A 21,545-nucleotide genomic window follows, 5' to 3' on the forward strand; every position below is an offset into this window, starting at 1 on the left:
ATCATCCAGCAAAGTGCTAACCCCAATGCTTTGGGTGCAGTGGGAGATGAGCAAGAAGGAGATAACTCTGTTGAATATGTCAAAGATTCGAAGGAGGAGGAAGACATCGACTTGGATAACGATCATGATCGTGGAAGGCTTAAATCGCCATGGTATAGGACGAGAATGACCATGTCAAGAGGAACGTAACAATGATGATTATGCTAAGGTAAAATTTATAATGCCTTTGTTTGATGGCAAGTATGACACAGATGCTTACTTAAGTTGGGAGCTTCTAATTGATAAAAAAATTGATTTCCATTAATACCTTGAGAATAGAAGAGTTAGTGCTTTCACTAATGAATTTATAGGCTTTGCATCTATTTGGTAGCATGAACATTATCATGCTCACCCTAATGCTATTCCAGCCATTTGGGAAGGATTGAAACATCAAATGAATTATAGGCTTGTGCCTTCTGATCATGCTCATGATTTGCTAAATAAGTTGCAACGATTAAATTAAGGAACTAATTCTATAGAAGAGTATTATCAAGAGTTGCAAACTAGTTTGATTCGTTGTGGTCTTAATGAAGCTAAAGATGTAATGATAGCTCATTTTATGGGTGGTTTAAACCGAGAAATTCAGGACATATTATATTTCAAATATTATAATAATATCACCCATTTGTTCCATCTTGATTGTAAAGTTGAACGTCAAGTATAGGGATGCCAAAATAGGACTCGTACTAATATTTTTGTAGGTTGGAGTATGTCATGGACTTCTCGCAGTTCCCCTATTCCGTCCAATCGTACCATGACATCAAATTCTACAGATCACAAGCCATCTCCCTCTACATCCAATTCAGAGAAAAGTGCATCAGCATTGATGAAAAGTGTTTCCACAGCGGCAACTACGAGTTCTTCATCCTCTATTTCTTCCACCGAGAAGACAAAGGAAACACAATGGCGTTGCTGCCTAGGTTTTGGGCACATGATGAGGGAATGCCCAAGTAAACGAGTGAAGATTATTTGTGAAGATGACGAGTACGTTTCATTTGATGAGGAAACTTATGATATGCTTGTTGCAAATGAAGAAAAAGGTCACAATATTGATCATGATGCAAAACACATCCACACTGATGATGCCGACCAGTATTTGTGCATTATAGCACAACAAGTGCTTAGTGCTCAACCAGCCCGTGCGGAGCAAAATCAGTGACACAATCTATTCCAAATCAAGGGTGTCGTCAAGGAATGTTCAATTCGCATCATTATCGATGGAGGAAGTTGCAACAACTTGGCAAGCATCAATTCAGTAGAGAAGTTAGCGCTACCTACATGACAACACCTAGAGCTTTAGGGCTGCAGTAAACCTCATATGCGCGTGGCTCATCATAAGACCTTAGCCTGATGTCCACATACTATATTCAATGGTTCAACAATAGCGGTAAGCTTAAGGTAACACGAACGGTGAGAGTACACTTCGCTTTGGGTTCATATCATGATTTTGTTAACTACGATTTTGTGTCTATGCAAGCTTGTTCTATGTTTTTAGGTAGGCTATGACAGTATGATACAAATTGTGTGCATCATGGTAAAACTAATCAATACTCTCTCATGCATTAAGGAAAGAAAACTGTGTTACATCCTATAACTCCCAAATAGATTGTTAAAGATAATCTTGCTAAGGCTAGTAAAGAGAAGAATCAGGAGTCATCAAAAAGTGAAAATCAGATTGTAGCAATAGAATTTGAGCAACATAACAAGAAAGATAAACCCGCTACAACTAGGAAAGAAGAGATTAAACTAAAAGGGTTGAGTTTCCTTGCGAGCAAATATGATATGAATGAATTTGATGCTAGTAATTTTGTTTGCTATGCTTTTGTGTGCAAAGAAGCTTTGTTTTCATTTGAGGATATGATTCCCTCTTTGCCTCCTGCTGTCGCTAACATTTTGCAGGATTACAATGATGTTTTTCCAAAAGAAGTACCACCGGGATTACCATTGATACGTGTGATTGAGCACCAAATTGATCTAATCCCTAGTGCCTCACTGCCCAACCGTGCACCATACCGAACCAATCTAGAGGATACCAAGGAAATTCAACGCCAAGTACAAGAACTTCTTGATAAAGGGTACGTGCATGAATCACTTAGCCCATGTGTTGTTTCTGTTATTCTTGTTCCTAAAAAAGATGGCTTGTAGCGTATGTGTGTAAATTGTAGAGCGATCAACAATACTACTATCTGTTCGCCATTCTATTCGTAGATTAGATGATATGCTCGATGAATTAAGTATCTCTGTCGTGTTCTCTAAGGTTAATTTGTGTAGTGGCTATCACCAAATTCGATTGAAATTAGGAGATGTATGAAAAACAATGTTCAAAATTAAGTTTGGTTTATATGAGTGGCTGATTATGCCGTTTGGTCTGACTAATGCCCCTAGTACCTTTATGAGGTCGATGAACAAGGTTTTGCATGATTTCATTGGCAAATTTGTGGTAGTATACTTTGATAATATTATGATATATAGCACATCTATAGACAACATGTTAACATCTACGTGCTGTTTTTTATGCTCTATGAAATGCGCGTTTGTTTGGCAACCTTGAGAAGGCATCTTTTGCACCAATCGAGTATCGTTTCTTGGCTATGTTGTGAGCCCGCAAAGAATTGAAGTTGATAAAGCCAAGATCGAAGCTATTCAGTGTTGGCTGATCCCAACAATGGTCACCCAGGTGCGAAGTTTTTTAGGACTTGCTGCATTTTACCATCGCTTTGTGAAGGATTTCAGCACAATTATCACACCTACGAATGAGTATACGAAGAAGGATGTTCCATTCGTTTGGAGTGATGCACAAGAGGAAGCCTTCATGGTATTGAAAGATAATTTGACACACGCTCATTTACTGTAGTTTCCAGATTTTAAGAAAATATTTGAGCTTGAATGTGATGCTAGTGGCATAGGACTTGGTGGTGTTTTATTGCAAGAAGGCAAACCAATAGCTTATTTCAGCGAGAAATTAAGTGAACTTAGTTTGAACTATTTGACTTATGATAAGTAATTATATGATTTAGTTCAAGCTTTGGAATCATGATAACATTTTCTTTGGCCTAAAGAATTTATGATACATTCTAATCATGAGTCTTTAAAGCATATTAGACGTCAAAACAAACTGAACCGTAGACATGCTAAATGGGTTGAATTCATTTAGTGTTTTTCCTATGTCATCCAACACAAAAGGGTAAAGAAAATATTATTGCAGATGCATTGTCTCATCGATGAACCATGCTTTCACAACTTGACTTCAAAATTTTTGGACTTGAAACAATTAAAGATCAGTATGCTCATGATGCTTATTTCAATGATATCATGCTAAATTGAAAAGAGGGAAGGACCTACAACAAGTTCTTCATCAATAAAGGATTTGTATTTCGTGCTAACAAGCGATGCATCCCAGATAGCTTTGTTCGTCTTTTGTTATTCCAAAAAGCGCACAGTGGTGCGCTAGTGGGACACTTCAGTGTCAACAAGACGAATGACATACTTGCTGAAAACTTGTTCTGACCGAAGATGAGGTGGGACATCGAGCGATTCGTTACTCGCTGCATTACATGTTAAAAAGCTAAGTCATGATTTAATCCGCATGGTTTATATATGCCTCTCCGTGTTCGTATTACTCCTTGGAAAGATATATCGATAGACTTTGTTTTAGTACTACCTAGAACCAAAAAGGGGAGGGTGGTTGTTGATCAATTTTCTAAGATGGCATATTTTATTCCATGTCATAAGAGCGATGATACTACAAATGTTGCTGATTTATTATTTCGTGAAATTGCTCGCTTGCATGGTGTGCCTAATACTATAGTTTCAGATCATGATGCTAAATTCTACTACTTTATGGACAAAATTGAGGACTAAGCTGTTATTTTCTACTACTTGTCATCCAAAAATTGATGGACAAACTAAAGTTGTTAATATAACTATATCTACAATGCTTGGGGCTGTGTTGAAAAAGAATTTGAAAATGTGGTAAATTTTTTTAGCTCATATTGAGTTTGCTTATAATCATTCACTGCATTCTACTACAAAGATGTGCCCTTTTCAGATCGTTTATGGTTTTGAACCTTGTGCTCCAATTGATTTATTACCTATACCATCTTTGGAGAAGATAAATAATAATTCTAAGCAACGTGCTGAATTGATCTTAAAAATGCATAAGACAACTAAGGAGAATATGGAGCACATGAATGCTAGGTATAAACTTGCCGGCGATCAGCGAAGGAAACATGTTACTTTTGAAACTGGTGATCTTGTTTGGTCGCATTTGAGAAGTGATAGATTCCCTAAATTGAGAAAATCAAAATTGATACATCAGGCTGATGGTCCTTTTAAAGTTATTGAGAAGATTAATGACAATGCATACAAGATTGAGTTACCTACAAATTTTGAGGTTAGTCCCATGTTTAATGTTACAAATTTAAAGCCATATTTGGGAGAAGGAGATGGGTTACCATCAAGGATGACTTCAATTCAAGAAGAGAAGAATGCTGAAGACATCACTGCTGCGAATACGTGCACTACAAGTAATCATCTAGAATTGGTTGTTGCTGTGCCATTGCAAGGTCCTATGACACGAGCTCGTACACACCAATTAAATCATGAGGTGAGCTTATTTCTCTGTGTTCATAACCATACTTATGAGGTTAGGATGCTATTGAGGGTCGTTGTTAAGAACCCCCGATGGCCCCTTGGCTTAGCTAGCCCATGCCCATGGGTCCATGCCTCCCGAAGGCCACTTTTTAACTTCCGGGCTTCGGAGTAACCACCTCCCGGAGCCATGACTCCCGAAGCCTCAATTTCCTGGAGCCTCCATCTCCCAGATCCATGCCTCCCGAAGCCTCCACCTCCCAGAGCCATGCCTCCCGAAGCCTCCATCTCTCGAAGCCATGCGTCCCCTCGAAGCCCCTGTCTCTGGGGCTCGGGTAGGCTTCCAAAATGCTACAGGGCAAGCCATCGGGTCTCAAGAAAGATTTGCTAGAAGAGGAATGTCGGTCATCCTTTGCCTGCAAGGAAGTGACTGGTATTAAGTACCTATGCTAGTGGGCGCCGTCCTGACACCCCAGTACAATGGAGGTTATCTTGACACCCTTGACAGCGTGGCACTGGGCCACAATTGGCGACCAGCTCACCCCTCTGGGTATAGGCACCACAATAATTACCATGGTAGATATTTATATTCTATGTAGGGTAAAAAGTAGTTATCCAGGATAAGGCCATGTAACTCGACTAGATCATGGATATTTTGCACATAGAGGTAACTTGTACGCTAAGCTACGCACAACCTTATAAATAAGGGGCCATGATCATCTGAGGAGAAGGAATAAAAAACATATAGGACACAGAAGTGCACAAACACATAGTCACGCTCTGATACTCCCCTCAGACTGATCCATTTTTCTACTATCAATACATTTGTGGTGTTCCTTCCTCTCAAACTTCGTCTTCAAGCTTGAGTCTCCTCCTTAGAAGAAACTCTCGCCGTACTTGTTGGGGGCAAGATGATCTCTTGCATCAACAGCGCGCTGTCCGTGGGGACTCGAACACAGAAGTGCTAAGAGAGGTAGGATGCCACCCAAGAAGAAGACCACCAAGACCAAGGCGATGGCAGCTGACCCCCTGTCACGCCTGTGCAATAGTCCAGGTGACTAGGCGCAGGCCATGTCGATGATGACCCCCAACCGGGGGGAGCGAGGGCCTTATGACCATCATCGACCCAGCCATGACCATAGCTGCGGCTGACACCAAGGGGCTCCCTACCCCGAAGACCCAGCAACAGCAGGGTGAGATCCCCACTGCACCCCTAGGGGCCGCAACCGACGCCACAACCGAAAACAACATTCCACTCGAGAGTCAATCATGCCTGGCGGAACTCATGACCCATATAGAGGAACTACAAATAGCCCTGCAGGTCGAGCAGCAGGTAACCCGCACGACCACCGCCGCCCTTGTGACGACTGGTGCTGTTATGATCCAAGCTCTACTGGCCGATGAACTCTTCGACGCCAAGGCCCCGCACGTTTGGCCTCTGGAGCCCCGGAGCCAACATTGTGAGGATCCCCTGCAAGACTATGACTCTCCTTTGCAGGCTGACCTGCAGAGGACGCCCTTCCCAGAGGGCTTTTGGACCCCAAAGCTACTTAAGTTCAAGAGGGATTTAGACCCTGATGAGTACATCTGGTCCTACGCCCTTGCCGAAGAAGCTAGCAAGGGCGGACCGGCCACCATGGCTAAATGCTTTCCTCTCGCCTTGAAAGGGGTGGCCATATGCTGGTTCTGGGCACTGGACCCTAGCGCTATTCACGCCTGCTCCCAACTCTGAGACCTATTCTGTAGCAACTTCCTGGGTACCTTCGTCCAGCCAGTAACCTCCAGAAGCCTGTTCACTATCAGATCAGAGTCGGACGAAACCCTCTAGGATTACTTCCGAAGGTTCTCCCAGATCAAGGCCCAGATTAGGGACATATCAGACTCTTCAGTCATTGATGATGCGACCCAGGTCCTGGCCAAAGGCCTCCTATACGATCGGCTGAACCGACGTCCCATACACACGGTGGAAGTCCTCATGAGCAAATTCGAGGAATATGCTCACGCATTGGAGGAAAAACTCCACCGAAGGCATTCGCGAGCTACCGAGACTCCCTGTGTCAACCCATGAGAAGTCACACTCGCTGGCGGGATCATCACACACCCCCTCTCCCCCAGCGAATAGAGGCTTCGAGGAGGCTCATACCTCTAGGTCCCAAAGGGGGCGGCAGCGGCAACGCCGAAACATCAACAACATCAGCCCCAGCTGCGGGGCTCCATATCAAAACCACCCCAGGGGATGCAGCCGAGGAAGCCCGGGAGGCATCCCGAAGTGAGGCCACACTCCAAACTGATGTTCTAAGGAGCAATCCTAGTGCACTCTACACGACACAGGATGAGGACACAACACTGAAAACTACCGGACCCTCACTTCCTTCCGAGAAGAATACCTTGGGAGGCAGGTAGCCTTTGCCTCAACCAAGGGGGCCACCAAGGAGCGGTCCGAAGATTGCAGGCTACCGACCAGCTGGCGGGTTGACTATCTGGCCTTCCAAAACCCTCCATAGCTGGCCCTATCTTCTTCACCTCGATCATTCGTAGAGCGATACAATGACGAAGGGGCACGGGGCAAATAGATTGTCCTCGCTATAACCGGAGGAGGCCTTCTCCGGCTGCGCTTCGAAAAGGTAGCAGTGAGACTACGCATGCGGGGTGCACCACATCAGAGCAACCAACATCCATCGATAGGCCTCCGAATGGACCGATGCCCCCGTGACATTCACCATCAACGACTCCAAGGGGGTGAAATTTTCCCACTGTGATGCCCTGGTTATCTCAGCCAACATCGCCGAAGTCGAGGTCTTGAGAATAGTGGTCGACAGAGGTAGCTCAACAGACCTCCTATTCATACATGCCTTCGACCAACTACGAATCCCACGGAGCTGGCTCTCTCCAGGCCATAGACCCCTCTAGAGGTTCAATGGGCCCCCCCTCGACGCCCTAGGCAAGATAGAACTCCCAATCATCTTTGGCGAAGGGCCCGTAGCATGGACTGAAGTAATCACCTTCGACATCCACACGTTGTGGATGTGCCTTACGCCTACAATGCCATTCTGAGACGAGGAATCCTGAACAAATTTGGAGTTGTACCCCATCACTATTACCTTTGCTTGAAGATGCCCGAACCCCAGGGACTGATAACCATCCATGGCGACCAAGACCTGGCTAGATGCATCGAGTATGGGCAGCCTGCTTCAATCCCCGGTCGCCACAGCCATGCAGTAACCCAGGAGGGCTCCAAGGACCCTTCATCGACATATCCCGAGCACCGCGGCCCTCCGAGGCCACAACCAGAGGGAGACATAAAGTGTGTCCCCATACATCCAGACCAACCTGATCGGGCCTTCCAAATAGGGGCATACCTCACCTCCAAGCAGGAAAGTGTTCATGCTAGATGATTTCCCATCCGTCTGCTAGAAAGTGTTTGTAATGACCTCCCCTAATGGCCAACAATCATCAGTCATCTATGGAACCACATATCTTATATGGATAATCACTAGGAACAATCTCTGATTACATCCATATGCGTCACTTCACCCAATAGTAACCGTCTAGCATACCATATGAAAGATAGTTGCAAGGATGATCCATTTTCTTTTATGACAAATATTAGGCAATGCTAGACAATACCAATATGTAATGTGTGTGGAGGAAAAAAAACTGACATCTGCCTCTCACCATGGCCACCACTAGCATGGGGATGGGGGCACCATGGATGAGGAGGCAAGGGCCGGGTCCATCGCTGCAGAATCATGGTCGCTATTTTTGATCTCCTGCAGTCACTGCCAAATGCTACATGAATCATGTACACATAGTTGGCATGAAGGCCGCCGTCACAACCATCAGCACGCACACGGAAAGATTAAGAAAAAAAATAGAACGACACTAGCATCGATATGTATGTATTCATCAGTCCGTGCGCCACAACAGTAGAGACACCACACAGGCCTTCTACCTCCTTGGTGCCCTGTTGCACTACCCATCGTACCCTTCTTGGTCCTTGTCTCGTCACCACGTCTGCACCTTCTTCCCCATACCATCTTCTGCTCCTGCACAAATGGCCACCGCCTTGAAGACATGCCTCCACCTCCTCCTATGCTGGATTCAGCCACACAAGATTTGTGTTTCTGCACTTGTCATCAACATCGCCAGCATGCATGCTGCCACTGCCTTTCTTAGCTCCAGCTGAGGACGAGTAAGCAGGTGTCATCGCCATCAAGAGGGCAAGATGAAGGAGGCCAGATGATGATATGAAAATTGAGAGGAAATGGAGTTGAAACTTGGGAGGGAAAATTGGGCCATTTGTAAGGTTCCATTAAAAGGGATGATTCTTCATTAAAACTGACTATCATATCTTCGTCACGGCCATCAAACCCTAAGCCTAAAAGGTCATATCGCAGTTGCTTCCTAATGAGAACCTATTGTGATATCTAGACATCACAATCAATTTTCGCTCAAGAACCAACTACCATATCTTCGACACTCTATTTTTTTTTACAATATTTTGAACCTACAAAGATCTCATACACTGTTCTATCAATAATGTCATGCACAATGCACATTTGATGCCATGTGAAGCCAGGTTGGCATCCATGCACTGCCTGCATTGCCCATCTCACTACCACATAAATGGTCATCAGTGCTGGCTCAAAAACGCCATCAGTGGCAGTTTTTGAATCGGCACTGATTACTCAGTACTAATAGTCATAGAGTATCAGTGCAAGTTTTTGAACCGGCACTGATAATGAGTATCAGTAGCGGCTCATGAAAAAAACCGGCACTCATATAGAGACTATCAGTGCTGGTTCATAACAAGGAACCAACACTAATACTCAACTATAAGTGCTGGTTTTTAGTACAAATTGACACTGATAGTCTCCGTATCAGTGCCAATTTTTTATCATGAACTGGCATTGATACCCCTCCCCTGTACATAATCTTGCTATTACCGATAACAACACAAATAGACATACAACACATACAACAAGATAAACATAAATTCAAGTTTCACATGCACATTTATCTTAGCACATAATATCACACACATACACAATTAATTCACATCTTATCTCATTCGTGGTTACATAACCATGTTATTTCACATGTCATTGACTAGAGATTATAACTAATACAGGTTTACAACAAAAGTTCACAATTAACAGAAGTATAGAACAAAAGGTTAAGAAGCGATGTCATTCAATTGTTCTTGTTGACCAAAGACCCTAAGCTACGCCTTTTGCCTTTTGAAGAATTAGGTAAAGAACTCCATGGGGTAGTTGGTGGGACGACGTCCGACCAGCACCATTTGATAACATGATACCACCCGAACTCTGGAATGACTTGGTCATTGATGAACCCGCAGAGTTGTTCCCGAATTACATTGATTCTCTGTGGCATGAGGATACCTGTTTCTAGCTTAAGGTCCTGCAATTACCATAAATGAAGAAATCAATCAATTTGAACACAAATAGGAACTAAAAATTAATCATCAATATCTATACCACTTACCTCAGCTTTGGTAACGATACTATAATTGTTTTTGGTGCATCCATGCATGAAGTCACATACATAGTAGCCACATAAATTGTTTCCCTTGGTCTGAATCCTACAAGGAAAGCTTGTTACAATTTTCCATTCCTTTCGGAACAATAAGTGACATCCTTTCCTCTTGATGTATCACACGTACACCCTGTACATGTGTGATTATTGACCGCTACTATACTTAGATTCAATCAATTCAAAGTTTACTAAAGGATTAATTAAATGATTAGTTTACCTTTGTAGCAAGTCTATGACGGGTTGGTATTCGGCTAGTATATTTCTTTTCCCGTCGAGTACAATGATACTGCTATAGTCAGTCTGAATGGCAAAGAGGGCCTAGTGAAATTTTCACATATGTTACCGTAGGTAATTAGTCCTAAGTCCTAACATCGTGATGCTCAAAAATAGTGTTACAAACATGGAGGGAAACACGTACCCAAAGTTGTAAGGTAAAAATATGTATCTCTTTAATTGGTATGTTTGAATAAACTCAAGTGCATAATCCTTAGTTGCTTGTGGCTGGGTGGCGACCATCATCTGATTTATTTTTATTAGGTTGAGGAATCCTACTTCAGTGATGCACTTTTGACCACATGTATGTATCTCTATTCTACATACAAAAGAAGTTAAGAAATTTAGTCTAATAGTACAAGAATATATACTATGAATTATACATGTAAGACACTTACAGAGTCCACAAACTTATGAGTTGAACATCGAGGGCATCTTGGTGGCACAATGTAACACCCTGGTTTTCAGATTTCTCAAATTTCTAAAATTTTCTAAGAATATTAGATAACTTCACTAGTAGTATATGTTTAAAACCTATTTTCTTAATCAATCAATCAATATAGGTTACTATTTTATGTGCATTGCATGCTGAGTTTTGCTAGGAGCCAGGTAAATGCGTTAGAGTTATTTTTCCTTTTCCTTCTCTTTGGTGTTTTGAGTGAAAAAGATTTTGAAAAGGTTTTTACAAAACTCAGTAGTGAATAAGTTAAGGATCTTAATGGTTGGAATTCAAAATCTTTGAATTCATCATCTATTCAATCCTTGATTATATCTGATCCTTCTCCAGGTCAATTCAAATCTTATCCAAATTCTTATTTAAAGTCAATCTCTCCTCTTTCTCAAAATTTTACCCAAAATCTAAATTCAAATTCCTTATCTACTCCTATTCTTGTTCAACCTCATCTTTGTCATTTCTCTTAAATTCACTCCAAACTCAATTCAAATTCAAATCCTATTCAAATTTTTTCTGCAAAAGTTTCTTTTCTAAATCCTAGATATACCTAAAGTATCTTTGGGCTCAATTTTGCTCAAGTCCAAACCCTTAGCCAAGTCTTCTAGATGGCCCAACAAAGGATCCACGAAATCTGCAAATTTTCGCGGAGTCCTGGACAGCATCATCTTAGCATGAAGTTTCGGAGTTCAAAATGGCCTCAAATGCAAATCTTGACAATACAAAATTTGTAGGTCTCGTCGAGAGCTTTGATTTGAACCTATGGAAATCCTCTTTTGGATAATGGAACTAGGAGTTATGGCCCCCAAAATCAATGCTGCGCAGAGAAGTCCAAGTTCAAACAGTTTATCTTGTGGCGCTTTTTTTGAAATCAAGATGACATTTTCAGAAGTTCTAATGACTACCAAAGTTGTACATCTTTTCAAGTAATACAATTTAGAATCAAGAAATGTCCAATTTGGAGTCCGGACAATAGAGATATTATCCTCGCAATAGAGAGCTGCGAAAAAACAAATCGTAAACAACTCGAACTCGAATCCGATTCGTGTTCGGTTTGGACTCCACCTCAACCAGCCGCCCCTGGCCCTATATATATGAGTTGCACGTCCTCTACTACCTTTATTCCACACCCCAAGCCCTCGAAGTTGCTGCTGCCCTGCCCGTGCATCGCCGGAGCGCCGCCGTTCGCCGGAGCCGCTGCCGCTGCAGCCGCCGCCCGTGATGCGCTACGTCGTCTTCTCCACGAAACCTTCTTTTTCAACCATCAAAGCAAGGTGAGGACCCCTTCTTCTCCTCCCTTACTATAGTTTTAGCATCATACTAAGTCCCTAGCCAAGCCCTAGCCCCGGCCAAAGCCCGATCTATGAAGCCACGGTCGTCGCCGTCGCGGACAACTGCGGGACAGCCGCGCTGTAGCCGATTGGCATCAATGTTCCCGACCGACCAAAGGTCAAATCACCAAGACCTTTCACCGGTGCATGTCCCATGATGTTCCTCACACCCTCACCAACCGGTTCAGCCAGTAGAGCAGCCAAACTATCAAAATCAAGGTCGACATACCCGCTGTCCGGTTTCTAGACACGTTCTGCGCGTGCACCGGATTTGGCGTCCCCTGTCCATCCGAAAGCCGTATGGATGCACCAACCATGTCACGTCGTGTCCCATCGAGTCTTCTATGTGACCCTAGGATCCCATCCCCGTTTGTGCAGCGACATGACCAGGACGCCATTGCCAACCACAGCATGTCGCAGCTATCACCCGTCTCATCTTCGTTGATCGTTCTTCCTCTCAGTGGATGATCTATCCAAAACTATGCCATAGCATTGTGTTCCCGGGATATATGAACATCTTTGTTCAAATGGTTTCTCAAATTTCATAGCCGATCTCCTGGAACGCGAGCATCTTCGTTCCAGCATCTGTTCGCGGTCACCACCAAACCTAGAAGCAGTCATTGCTGTTTTGCCGCTACCTCAAATGACGCCATCCAAAACTAACCATACCATTGAGTTAGTCTTTCCACGTTCTATGCCATGCTTCCCTCATTTCACTAAAACACCACTGAAGCCGACATCGATGTCTGTGGCCACGTGCCCGATTGCTATCTCCGATGAAACCCGAACCACCACTGCTATATAGAGTGATAAATAGTATCCTTAACCTAGAAGCGCAACCTTCGTTCTTTTTTATCCATCATAGGTGATCGATACTAGACCTCAGCGTATCCCTTCTTTAATCCAAGATGGTACTTGCATAGTATGCCAAGTCAGCGCCACATCATTCTTCTTAGCCTAGTCAGCGAAGTCTAGTCTGCCCTAAACTTCTTGAATCTTGCGCAATGACGTTGTCAAGCCTAGCGCAATGATTGCACAATAAACTCTTTTCCCATAGGAAGATAACTGCAGTAAATTAGTCTTTGTTTTAAGTCTAATCCATCTCTTGAAAGCTCATTCTCTTTTCATCTTGACTCCGATTTAGGCGATTCTTGTGTCTAAATGTTCCTAAAATCATCCCTATCCAACCATAGTGTTTTTAATGTGTTTTGATGATGTTTGGTATGTTGTTCTTAGTGTTTGCTTTGTGTTGTTTGTCGGTAGTTCTCGCGATTAGTCGATAACGTTACGGAGCAGTTCGAGGGACTTCAAGACCAAGATTTCGACAACACTGAGCAGCATTGGGAAAAAGGCAAGTGTCCTTGATCATATTGAACCTATGTTTTAAATGTTTTGTTTTACAAAATTGCATGCAGAGTCAATATGATGGGTAGTCACCTATGTTAGGGTTTTCTCTAGATTTTCCCTTATCATCCCTTTGAACCTAGATGGTTTATGGTTAGGTATTCTTGTTGGGTAGATTGCTTAGCCATGCTTTTGGGATGTTGAGAAGTGTCATAATCTTGACTAATGAACATATACAACATTGGTCGTTAATTTGTTAATGGTCTAGCAACATGGAACCTTAGGCCTTGAGCAAATTAGTTTTGATGGTTGTCATGGTTATGATATTGGTTCAGTGTTTTCTCAAGTAACCTAAGTAAGGACCGGTTCGTGGAGCGACAACCCAAGAAGTAACGTACCAACCACGAGGCTGATATGGGTAAGGCGTGACATAATGATTAGAGTCTGTCCAGTGTGTGTCGGGTCAGCACAAAAGGGGGCTTTTGGGTAGGAGCTTAGCTTGCGTAAAGCCTGGCGGTGAAACCTAGTGGGCAGACACATACTGGATTAGTCTCTGGTTAGTGGAAAGTGTCATACAATGATTCTTGGCGGCACACCACTGGCGTGTGTTAAGTGTTTCACGAACACGACAACATGGAATTCACTGACTTGTGGAGAAAGCCGGACAACCTCTGCAGAGTGTAAAACTATTATAACAGCCGTGCTCACGGATATGAGAGACTTGGATCCTTACATGATAAGTGGGTTGTGGTTATGGATTTGGTTGTGGTTATGGTTCTGGTACAGGGAGTACTAGATGGTTGTGGTTATGGTTATGGTACAGGGAGTACTAGATGGTTTTGGTTATAGTACAGGGAGTACTAGAAGGTTATGGTGTGCAAGGTGGGGAGCTTTGTATGCTAGATGCTGAACTGTATGAGTTACATTCACTTAATAATTGCTTAATACTTTTGAGTCCAAATATGTTTTCATTACTCGCATTTACGCAAAAATACCATGTGTTAGCCTATTCTTGGTATAAGCCTGCATATCATTACTTTCCCCCACTTGCTGAATACTCTATATGCTCACACTTGCTATTTTCCCTATACCATGCGACATGTATGCTGCTGCTCAGTGAGTGAAGATGTTAAAGACTATCAAAATGAGGTTGTGACGTTCTAGGCGCGTGTTTCCCGATCGGTTGCCTGCGGTGTTGTTAGGCACCAGTGCTTCTGTTCTGCTGCAGATATCTTCATAGAAGACATAGAAGACAGTATATGTCAATTGCTATAAGAGTTTAATGTTTATTTAATAAAAGTATTGCTTTTGTTACTTCACCTGTGACGTCCTTATGTGCGTTGAACATCCTGGGCACACATAAGCCGCATCTGGTTTTGGCAGTTAAAACCGGGTGTGACACACAATTGACATATTTCATTGAAAGGAATCTAGACTTCTTTGTCCTTGTGGAGGAAATCACAATTTCTGTATTGGAACACGAACATTTGTTTACCATCCTTCGACTATTCCAAGTACCAGGGCATGGAATCTCTGTATTTGGGTGGTTAACTCTAACAAAGAATCGACCAATGGTTTGCCAAGCTTAAATTGCCATTTAGATTTTTCCTTCTCAATATTGGACTCATCATAAAGTGCTTCTTTTGTCATTCCAACCTCAATTAGAAAGTTTCTTTCTAATTCTTCCTGTTGTTCTAGCGCTCTTTGTTTTTTACCTTCTCGATTGACACCTTTCTCAATTTTCTTTTACCCATGATGCGCGAATAGTTAGATTTTAGTGGTCGGTCCATAGGTCTTGCCAAAATCTAAAGAAACTTGGTGACTATTGCTGGATCGATAGCACTCTTCTCTGGCTCAATACGTTTGAAGTGTGCAGTGACATCGGCGTTCACTTTCCTTCTGATTTTCTCATTAGTTTTATCTCAAGGGAGAGGAGATGTTGTCTTCTTAGATGTTGCTTGACGCTTCTTAGTTGTTGCTCACTGCTATGATGAAGTGGATTTCTTAGATGACATCGACTTCTAAGCTTATGTAGGTGCTACCGGCTTCTGAAGCAGGAGAGGCGGTGGTGGCGATGGGGTTGAAGATCTTCTTGGTGGTTATGGAGACAACAGAGGATGTGGAGATCGTTTGGGTGGCTATGGAGGCGACGATGGAGGAGGTGGAGATCTTCTAGCTGGCTATGGAGGCGACGACGAAGGAGGCAGAGATCTTTTGGGTGGCTGTGGAGGTAGCAACGGAGGAGATGGAGATCTTTTTGGTGGCTATGGAGGCGACGACGGAGGAGGCAGAGATCTTCTGGTTGGGTCTGATGATTCTGAACTAGACCCAGACTTGTCTGTTTTTTCACAAAACAATATGTCGCGCCACGCCATAGGACGTAATTGCCTATGTTTTTTGAGAGGCTCATTTCCCCCGCATGTCCAATGTAATCTAGCTTGCGTTTATGGTACGCATGTATTACACTGTCCACGTACACCCTAGCATATCCTTGTGGTATCGTACAACTGTGAAGAGAGTACCTTCCACCCATTGCTCAGCCATAGCCACCGTGGTGGGAACACCCAAGGTGGGAACAACAAGCTTGCATGGTGTGCTTTCTGTGATATCGTCCACGGGGTGACGGATTAAGATTTCTCCTTAAAGCCCCATGGATGCGTAGATGCTCCAGGGACCACCAGGGCTCATGAACAAATCATTATCTGTGTTGACTAACTGCTCCTTCCTGGCTTGCTCCCTAGATTGCTGCATAGCTGCTACCATTTTTGCGTCTGTCATCCGTCTCTCCAATTGCAGCTCTTCTTTTAAAATGGCCATTTGTTGGGGGAAAATAAACCAGCCTGGGGATAATGGTTGAAGATTACTATCCAGGTCCCTCCGGAGCCTTGATTTTCAGATCCTCAACTAAAGGCCCGACCTCTGAAGGCATCGGGCTCCTTCGTGCCACCTCTTTGTACCTACAAAGCCTTCCCACGACTCAGAACCACGCCTGGCCCCTCCGAAGCCTTCGGCCTCCAAACTCTCAGCAGTAGGCCAGACCCCTGGAGGTTGTGGACCCCTTCAGGCCACCCAACCGACGCCCGGGTGGCTTTCCGAATCCTAAGATACAGCAGGCCTCCGAAGACAATATCAGGGGGAAAAATGTCTCCCCCTGCCACCGACCCAATTTGAAGTGGCGAGCGATCAATGCCGGTGCAAGTGGTGCTATCCTGACACCCCAGTGCATTTAAGGCCGCCCTGACACCCCTGACAGTATGGCGTCGAGCCGTAATCGGAGATCGGATCGCCCCCTTCAGGGGGCAAGCACCACGATAGTTACTACGGTGGATATTTATCTCCCCGGTATGGTAGAAAGTAGTTATCTGGGATAAGGTCCAGAAATTCGGTCAGATCTAGATATTTGTACATTGTGATAACTTGTACGCCAAGCAATGCACGGCCATATAAATAAGAGCCCTGGTCGCTTGGGCAAGAGACTGTAGAAAGATACAAAGGTGAAAAAACACCAAGTCACACTATTATACTCCCCCTAGATCAATTCATTTTTTCTACCATGAATACAGTCGTGGTGTTCTTTCCTCTTAAACTTCGTCTCCAAGCTTGAGTCTCCTCCTTAGAAGAAACTCTCGTCATACTTGCTAGGGCAAGATGAACTCTTGTTCCAACAGCGCGCCATCCGTGGGGATTCGAACACAGAAGTTCTAATAGAGGTAGGAATGCACCAGAAAAAACCACCAAAGTGCTAACCAAAACCACCAGACCCACTGCTACATGCATGTAACCATATGCATGGCTGTCTCAGCCATGCACACTGTATGCATGCTCCAGTTCCACTGCCGTGTGGGACGGCCTTCCTCCGACTTTGGCCAACCCGGAACCTTGGGTTGACACATGAACTCCAGACGGTGTGGAGGCCTTCCAGCCTCTGCACGACGAAGATCTCGCCGCCTCAGAAGGGGACGCAACCGAAGCCATAGCCAAGCAAGTCGCCTTCTAGTGGTTCTGGGCGATCGAACCCAAGAGTTTTCCCACCTGGGCTTGGTCCCAAAGTACCCCCTTCGACAACACCTAGGATACCTCGAGCGAGCCAACATCTTCGGAAAGTCTGTCCACCCAGCATCCTCCTTGGGCCCTTTAGGCGAAAGAGGGTTCCAAGGAGACGCTGCGCTCCAGGGTGTGCAGACCCCTCCAGCGCCTCCGACGGTGCCCTCACAATGACAACCGCGCATAGGGAACCCCAAGCCCACCTCGTCTGGGGAGGCATAGTCAAAGCCACTTTGACTCCAAAAGCCAGTTCACAGGACAGCCTCGACGGTCTCTCAAAGGGGAAGGAGACCCTGGGGAAACAATAGGCTCCGGGACACACCACTTCCGCAGCGACCCCAACGACAAGTCCAAGCTCCGGTGCCCCTGGAGTCACACGGGTGCATCCTGCATGGACCACGGCGCAGCCACAACACCAACGACTGTCGCACCCTCATGACCTTTCAAGAGGAATACCTCAGAAGGCAAGCCGGATACCTGACCGTAGAAGGAGCCAGCGAAGGACGACACAGGGTTCAAAGGCCTGGGGCAAACTCCCGAGCAAATCCCTGACCCCTCAAGAAAACCATATCTAATTTTCAAACATAAATACATATCCATGGTACATTTGATAATAAATTACAGTCCAATCAGTGCTTACTGGCATAGATGGGAATATGGAATTGTTATGCACAGGATAGCGGACCAGTTCAATTGGGAAGCAACCTGCAAATAATATAATATTGTAATGTGTTAAAGTTGTCGATGATGACTCAGGTTGCAAAGTATGGTCAATCGGCACATCAGACAAACATAGATCAACCGACACAGTGATCAGAAAGAGGAGGCCCAAATGATCAAAACACAGCAGAAGTATGTAGGACACTGATGCACACTACAGCATCGAAGCACACCAATGGTGGCAGTGATGCAAACGTGCCAAAACACATTATCTAGACCCCAACAGTGGTGATAGCCAGGGGAAAAACAGAGCTCAACATGCACACGCGGTGACAAGGGCAAGCACGATCAGAGGCAATTGAAACATCCACATGTAACAACAGGGCCACGCTAACTCACACGGTGGCACGACCACACCGGAGTGAAATGTAGCGGACACACGGGCCAAAACACGATAGGTCTCACCAGCTCATAGGCAGACACGCATGAATGGAAAGAATGCTAATGCTTGCATTGCGTTCTTACCTTGAATTAACGATGATTGTCTGTGGAGTCAGTCAGCAGTGTCGAGACCCTCTGCAGCTCGAGGTTCTTAGAGGGACGGGGATGGCTATGGGGACAGGGACGGTGATGGCGACGGGGACGGGAACGACGATGCAGATAGGGATGGCGATGGGGATAGGGATGGGGATGGGGACGGGGATGGAGGAGATCCTGGGACAATGATGGGGATGAGGATGGTGGGGCTCCAGGGATGGCGATGAAGATGGCAACGGGGACGAGAACAGTAGGGCTCCAGGGATGACAATAGGGGCGAGGATGATGGACGGGGATGGCGATGGCGACGAGGATGGCAAGGGCTCTGGGGACGATGATGGGGATGAGTATGGTGGGGCTCCAGGGACGGTGATGGTGAAGGCTCTGGGGATGGCAGTGTTGGGGAGACAGCGGGGTTTCTAGGATGGCTACGTCAGAGAGGCATTGGAATCAGAATGTGTGCAAGGGATGGAGAGGGTGCGGCTAAGTCCTGATATATATATGGATAGAGTATCAGTGTGAGCTGTGTTCTACAACTGACACTGATACTAGCATCAATATCGGTGGTATAACCCAACCGACACTAATGCATGGACTATCAGTGCCGATTGTAAAACAAGCCCACACTGATACGGCATCGAGGAGGCAGTGAACCCCAGATGATCTGGTATGCACAGACTCAAAATGTCGGACCATCTAGCTTTTGTAGTCCACAGCCACTATAAACAACGAAGCATCTTCTATGTAGAAAATTTTAGACGCCGGACCATCCAATGTGTGTCATCACCTCGAAGCGTTCAATCTGCATGCCGAACCATCTGGCGTGTAGAGTATTAGTGCTGGTTGTGGTCTACAACCGGCACTGATACTAGTAATCAGTGCCGGGTTTACAACTAAGCCGGCACTGATGCTAGGGCTATTAGTGCTAGATTTTTCCTATAACCGGCACTGATATTATTTTTCTTTTTTTGACAAAATATTTTGTTGTACATCTAGTTCTGTAATTTATTGTATATTAGGTAATTTATTTTATATTAGGTTTATAATTTGTGTAGTATATCTTCATTACACAAGGCAACATGTATGTTTAATAAAAATTAAATCTTTTTTATTTAATAGAAAGTAAGGTGTATCCTTAGTAGATATGAATTAGATCTATAACTATCATACAATAGCTTTATCTGTACTAATTAAAGCATAAATGATAGTTGTAAACTTTTACTTAATACAAAATAAAACATATCTCTTACTTAGTACATGTCCTTGATATAAATTGCAGCAAATCCTAAATTAATTATTACATCAAAGATACTTTCATTTAATGATTATAGCTTTGTTATAATCATGGCTTATGTAGATAGGTTCCTTAGTGTCATCAATGAGAGGCAGGTTGACATTCTCTCTGAAAGGAGGAAGGTCATCAAATTTATTATAGTCTTCCTCGTCGATGACATCCTCAACACTGACAATCTTTCTTTTTCCTTGAAAAACCACATGGCACTCCTCCTTGCTAATTGGATCCATGTCCTTTACATAGAAAACTTGAGTAACATCTTTGGCAAGCACGAATGGTTCTTATTTGTATCCGACGAGTTTGAGGTTGACGGTAGTCATACTGTACTTGTCGGTTTTCACTCCACCTGAGAGTCTAACCCATTGGTACCGGAAGAGGGGGATCTTCAACTGTTCTCCATATTAGCTCCCAAATCACCGCTATGAATTCATAGTAGGTCTCCATATTGCCATCGCGGTCGTAGGCATCAATACAGACACCGCTATTTTGGTTAGTGCTGTTGATGTCTTGTGCTCTCGTATAAAATGTATAGCCATAAATGTTGTATGCTTTGTATGTATGAATTGTAGTTGATGGCCCATTAGCCAGTATTTCTAACAGTGCATCATCTATATCTTTATCCATCATGTGTCTGTGTAACCAACTGCTGAAATTATCTCTGTGCTCTCTTGCAATCCAATCCTCTAACTTTGTTGGATTTGTGGACCATAGAATTTGCACATGCATATTAACATACAAGTCCACTATAATTGATTGTTGTAAAACTGCAAAATATGTTTGGGTGAATGAAACATAATTGTTGGAACAAATTGTACTATGACATAGCGCCCCATTCCCCTTTAGCCTTCCCTCATAGAGAGATACAGGCTTACCAATTGCTTTTAGATCCATGTAATCGATAGCGAACTCAACAACCACCTCTGTTCCCTAACCTTGGGCCATGCAACCTTCCAGCTGACCTCAGTTACGAACATTTCTTCAGAACTGACACGAACCTTTCAAAAGGATACATTTGATACAGAAACACGAGGCCAAGGTATTTTATCTCATGCACGATGTGAACAATGAGATGGGGCATTATGTCAAAAAATGATGGAGGGAAAATACTCTCAAGCTAGCATATAGTATGGACAATGTCTTTCTGCAGTTTTGTTAGTTTACTCGGGTTGATGACCTGCTGTGAAATTGCATTGAAAAATGAACACAACTTTATGATTCGGTCTCGGACTTTATCCAACAAAATACCTCTAATTGCAATAGCAAGAACCTGCATTATTATCATGTGACAATCATGAGACTTCATGTCAACTAACTTAAAGTTTTCATGTTCACTAATATCTTTACGTTAGAGGAGTAACCGGTCGGAACTTTGATTCCATGCAAGCAACTGCACAGGCTGATCTTCTCTTCCTTGCTCAGGGTGTAG

This window comes from Phragmites australis, chromosome 5, assembly GCF_958298935.1.
Source record: "Phragmites australis chromosome 5, lpPhrAust1.1, whole genome shotgun sequence".
Classification (NCBI taxonomy): Eukaryota; Viridiplantae; Streptophyta; class Magnoliopsida; order Poales; family Poaceae; genus Phragmites; species Phragmites australis.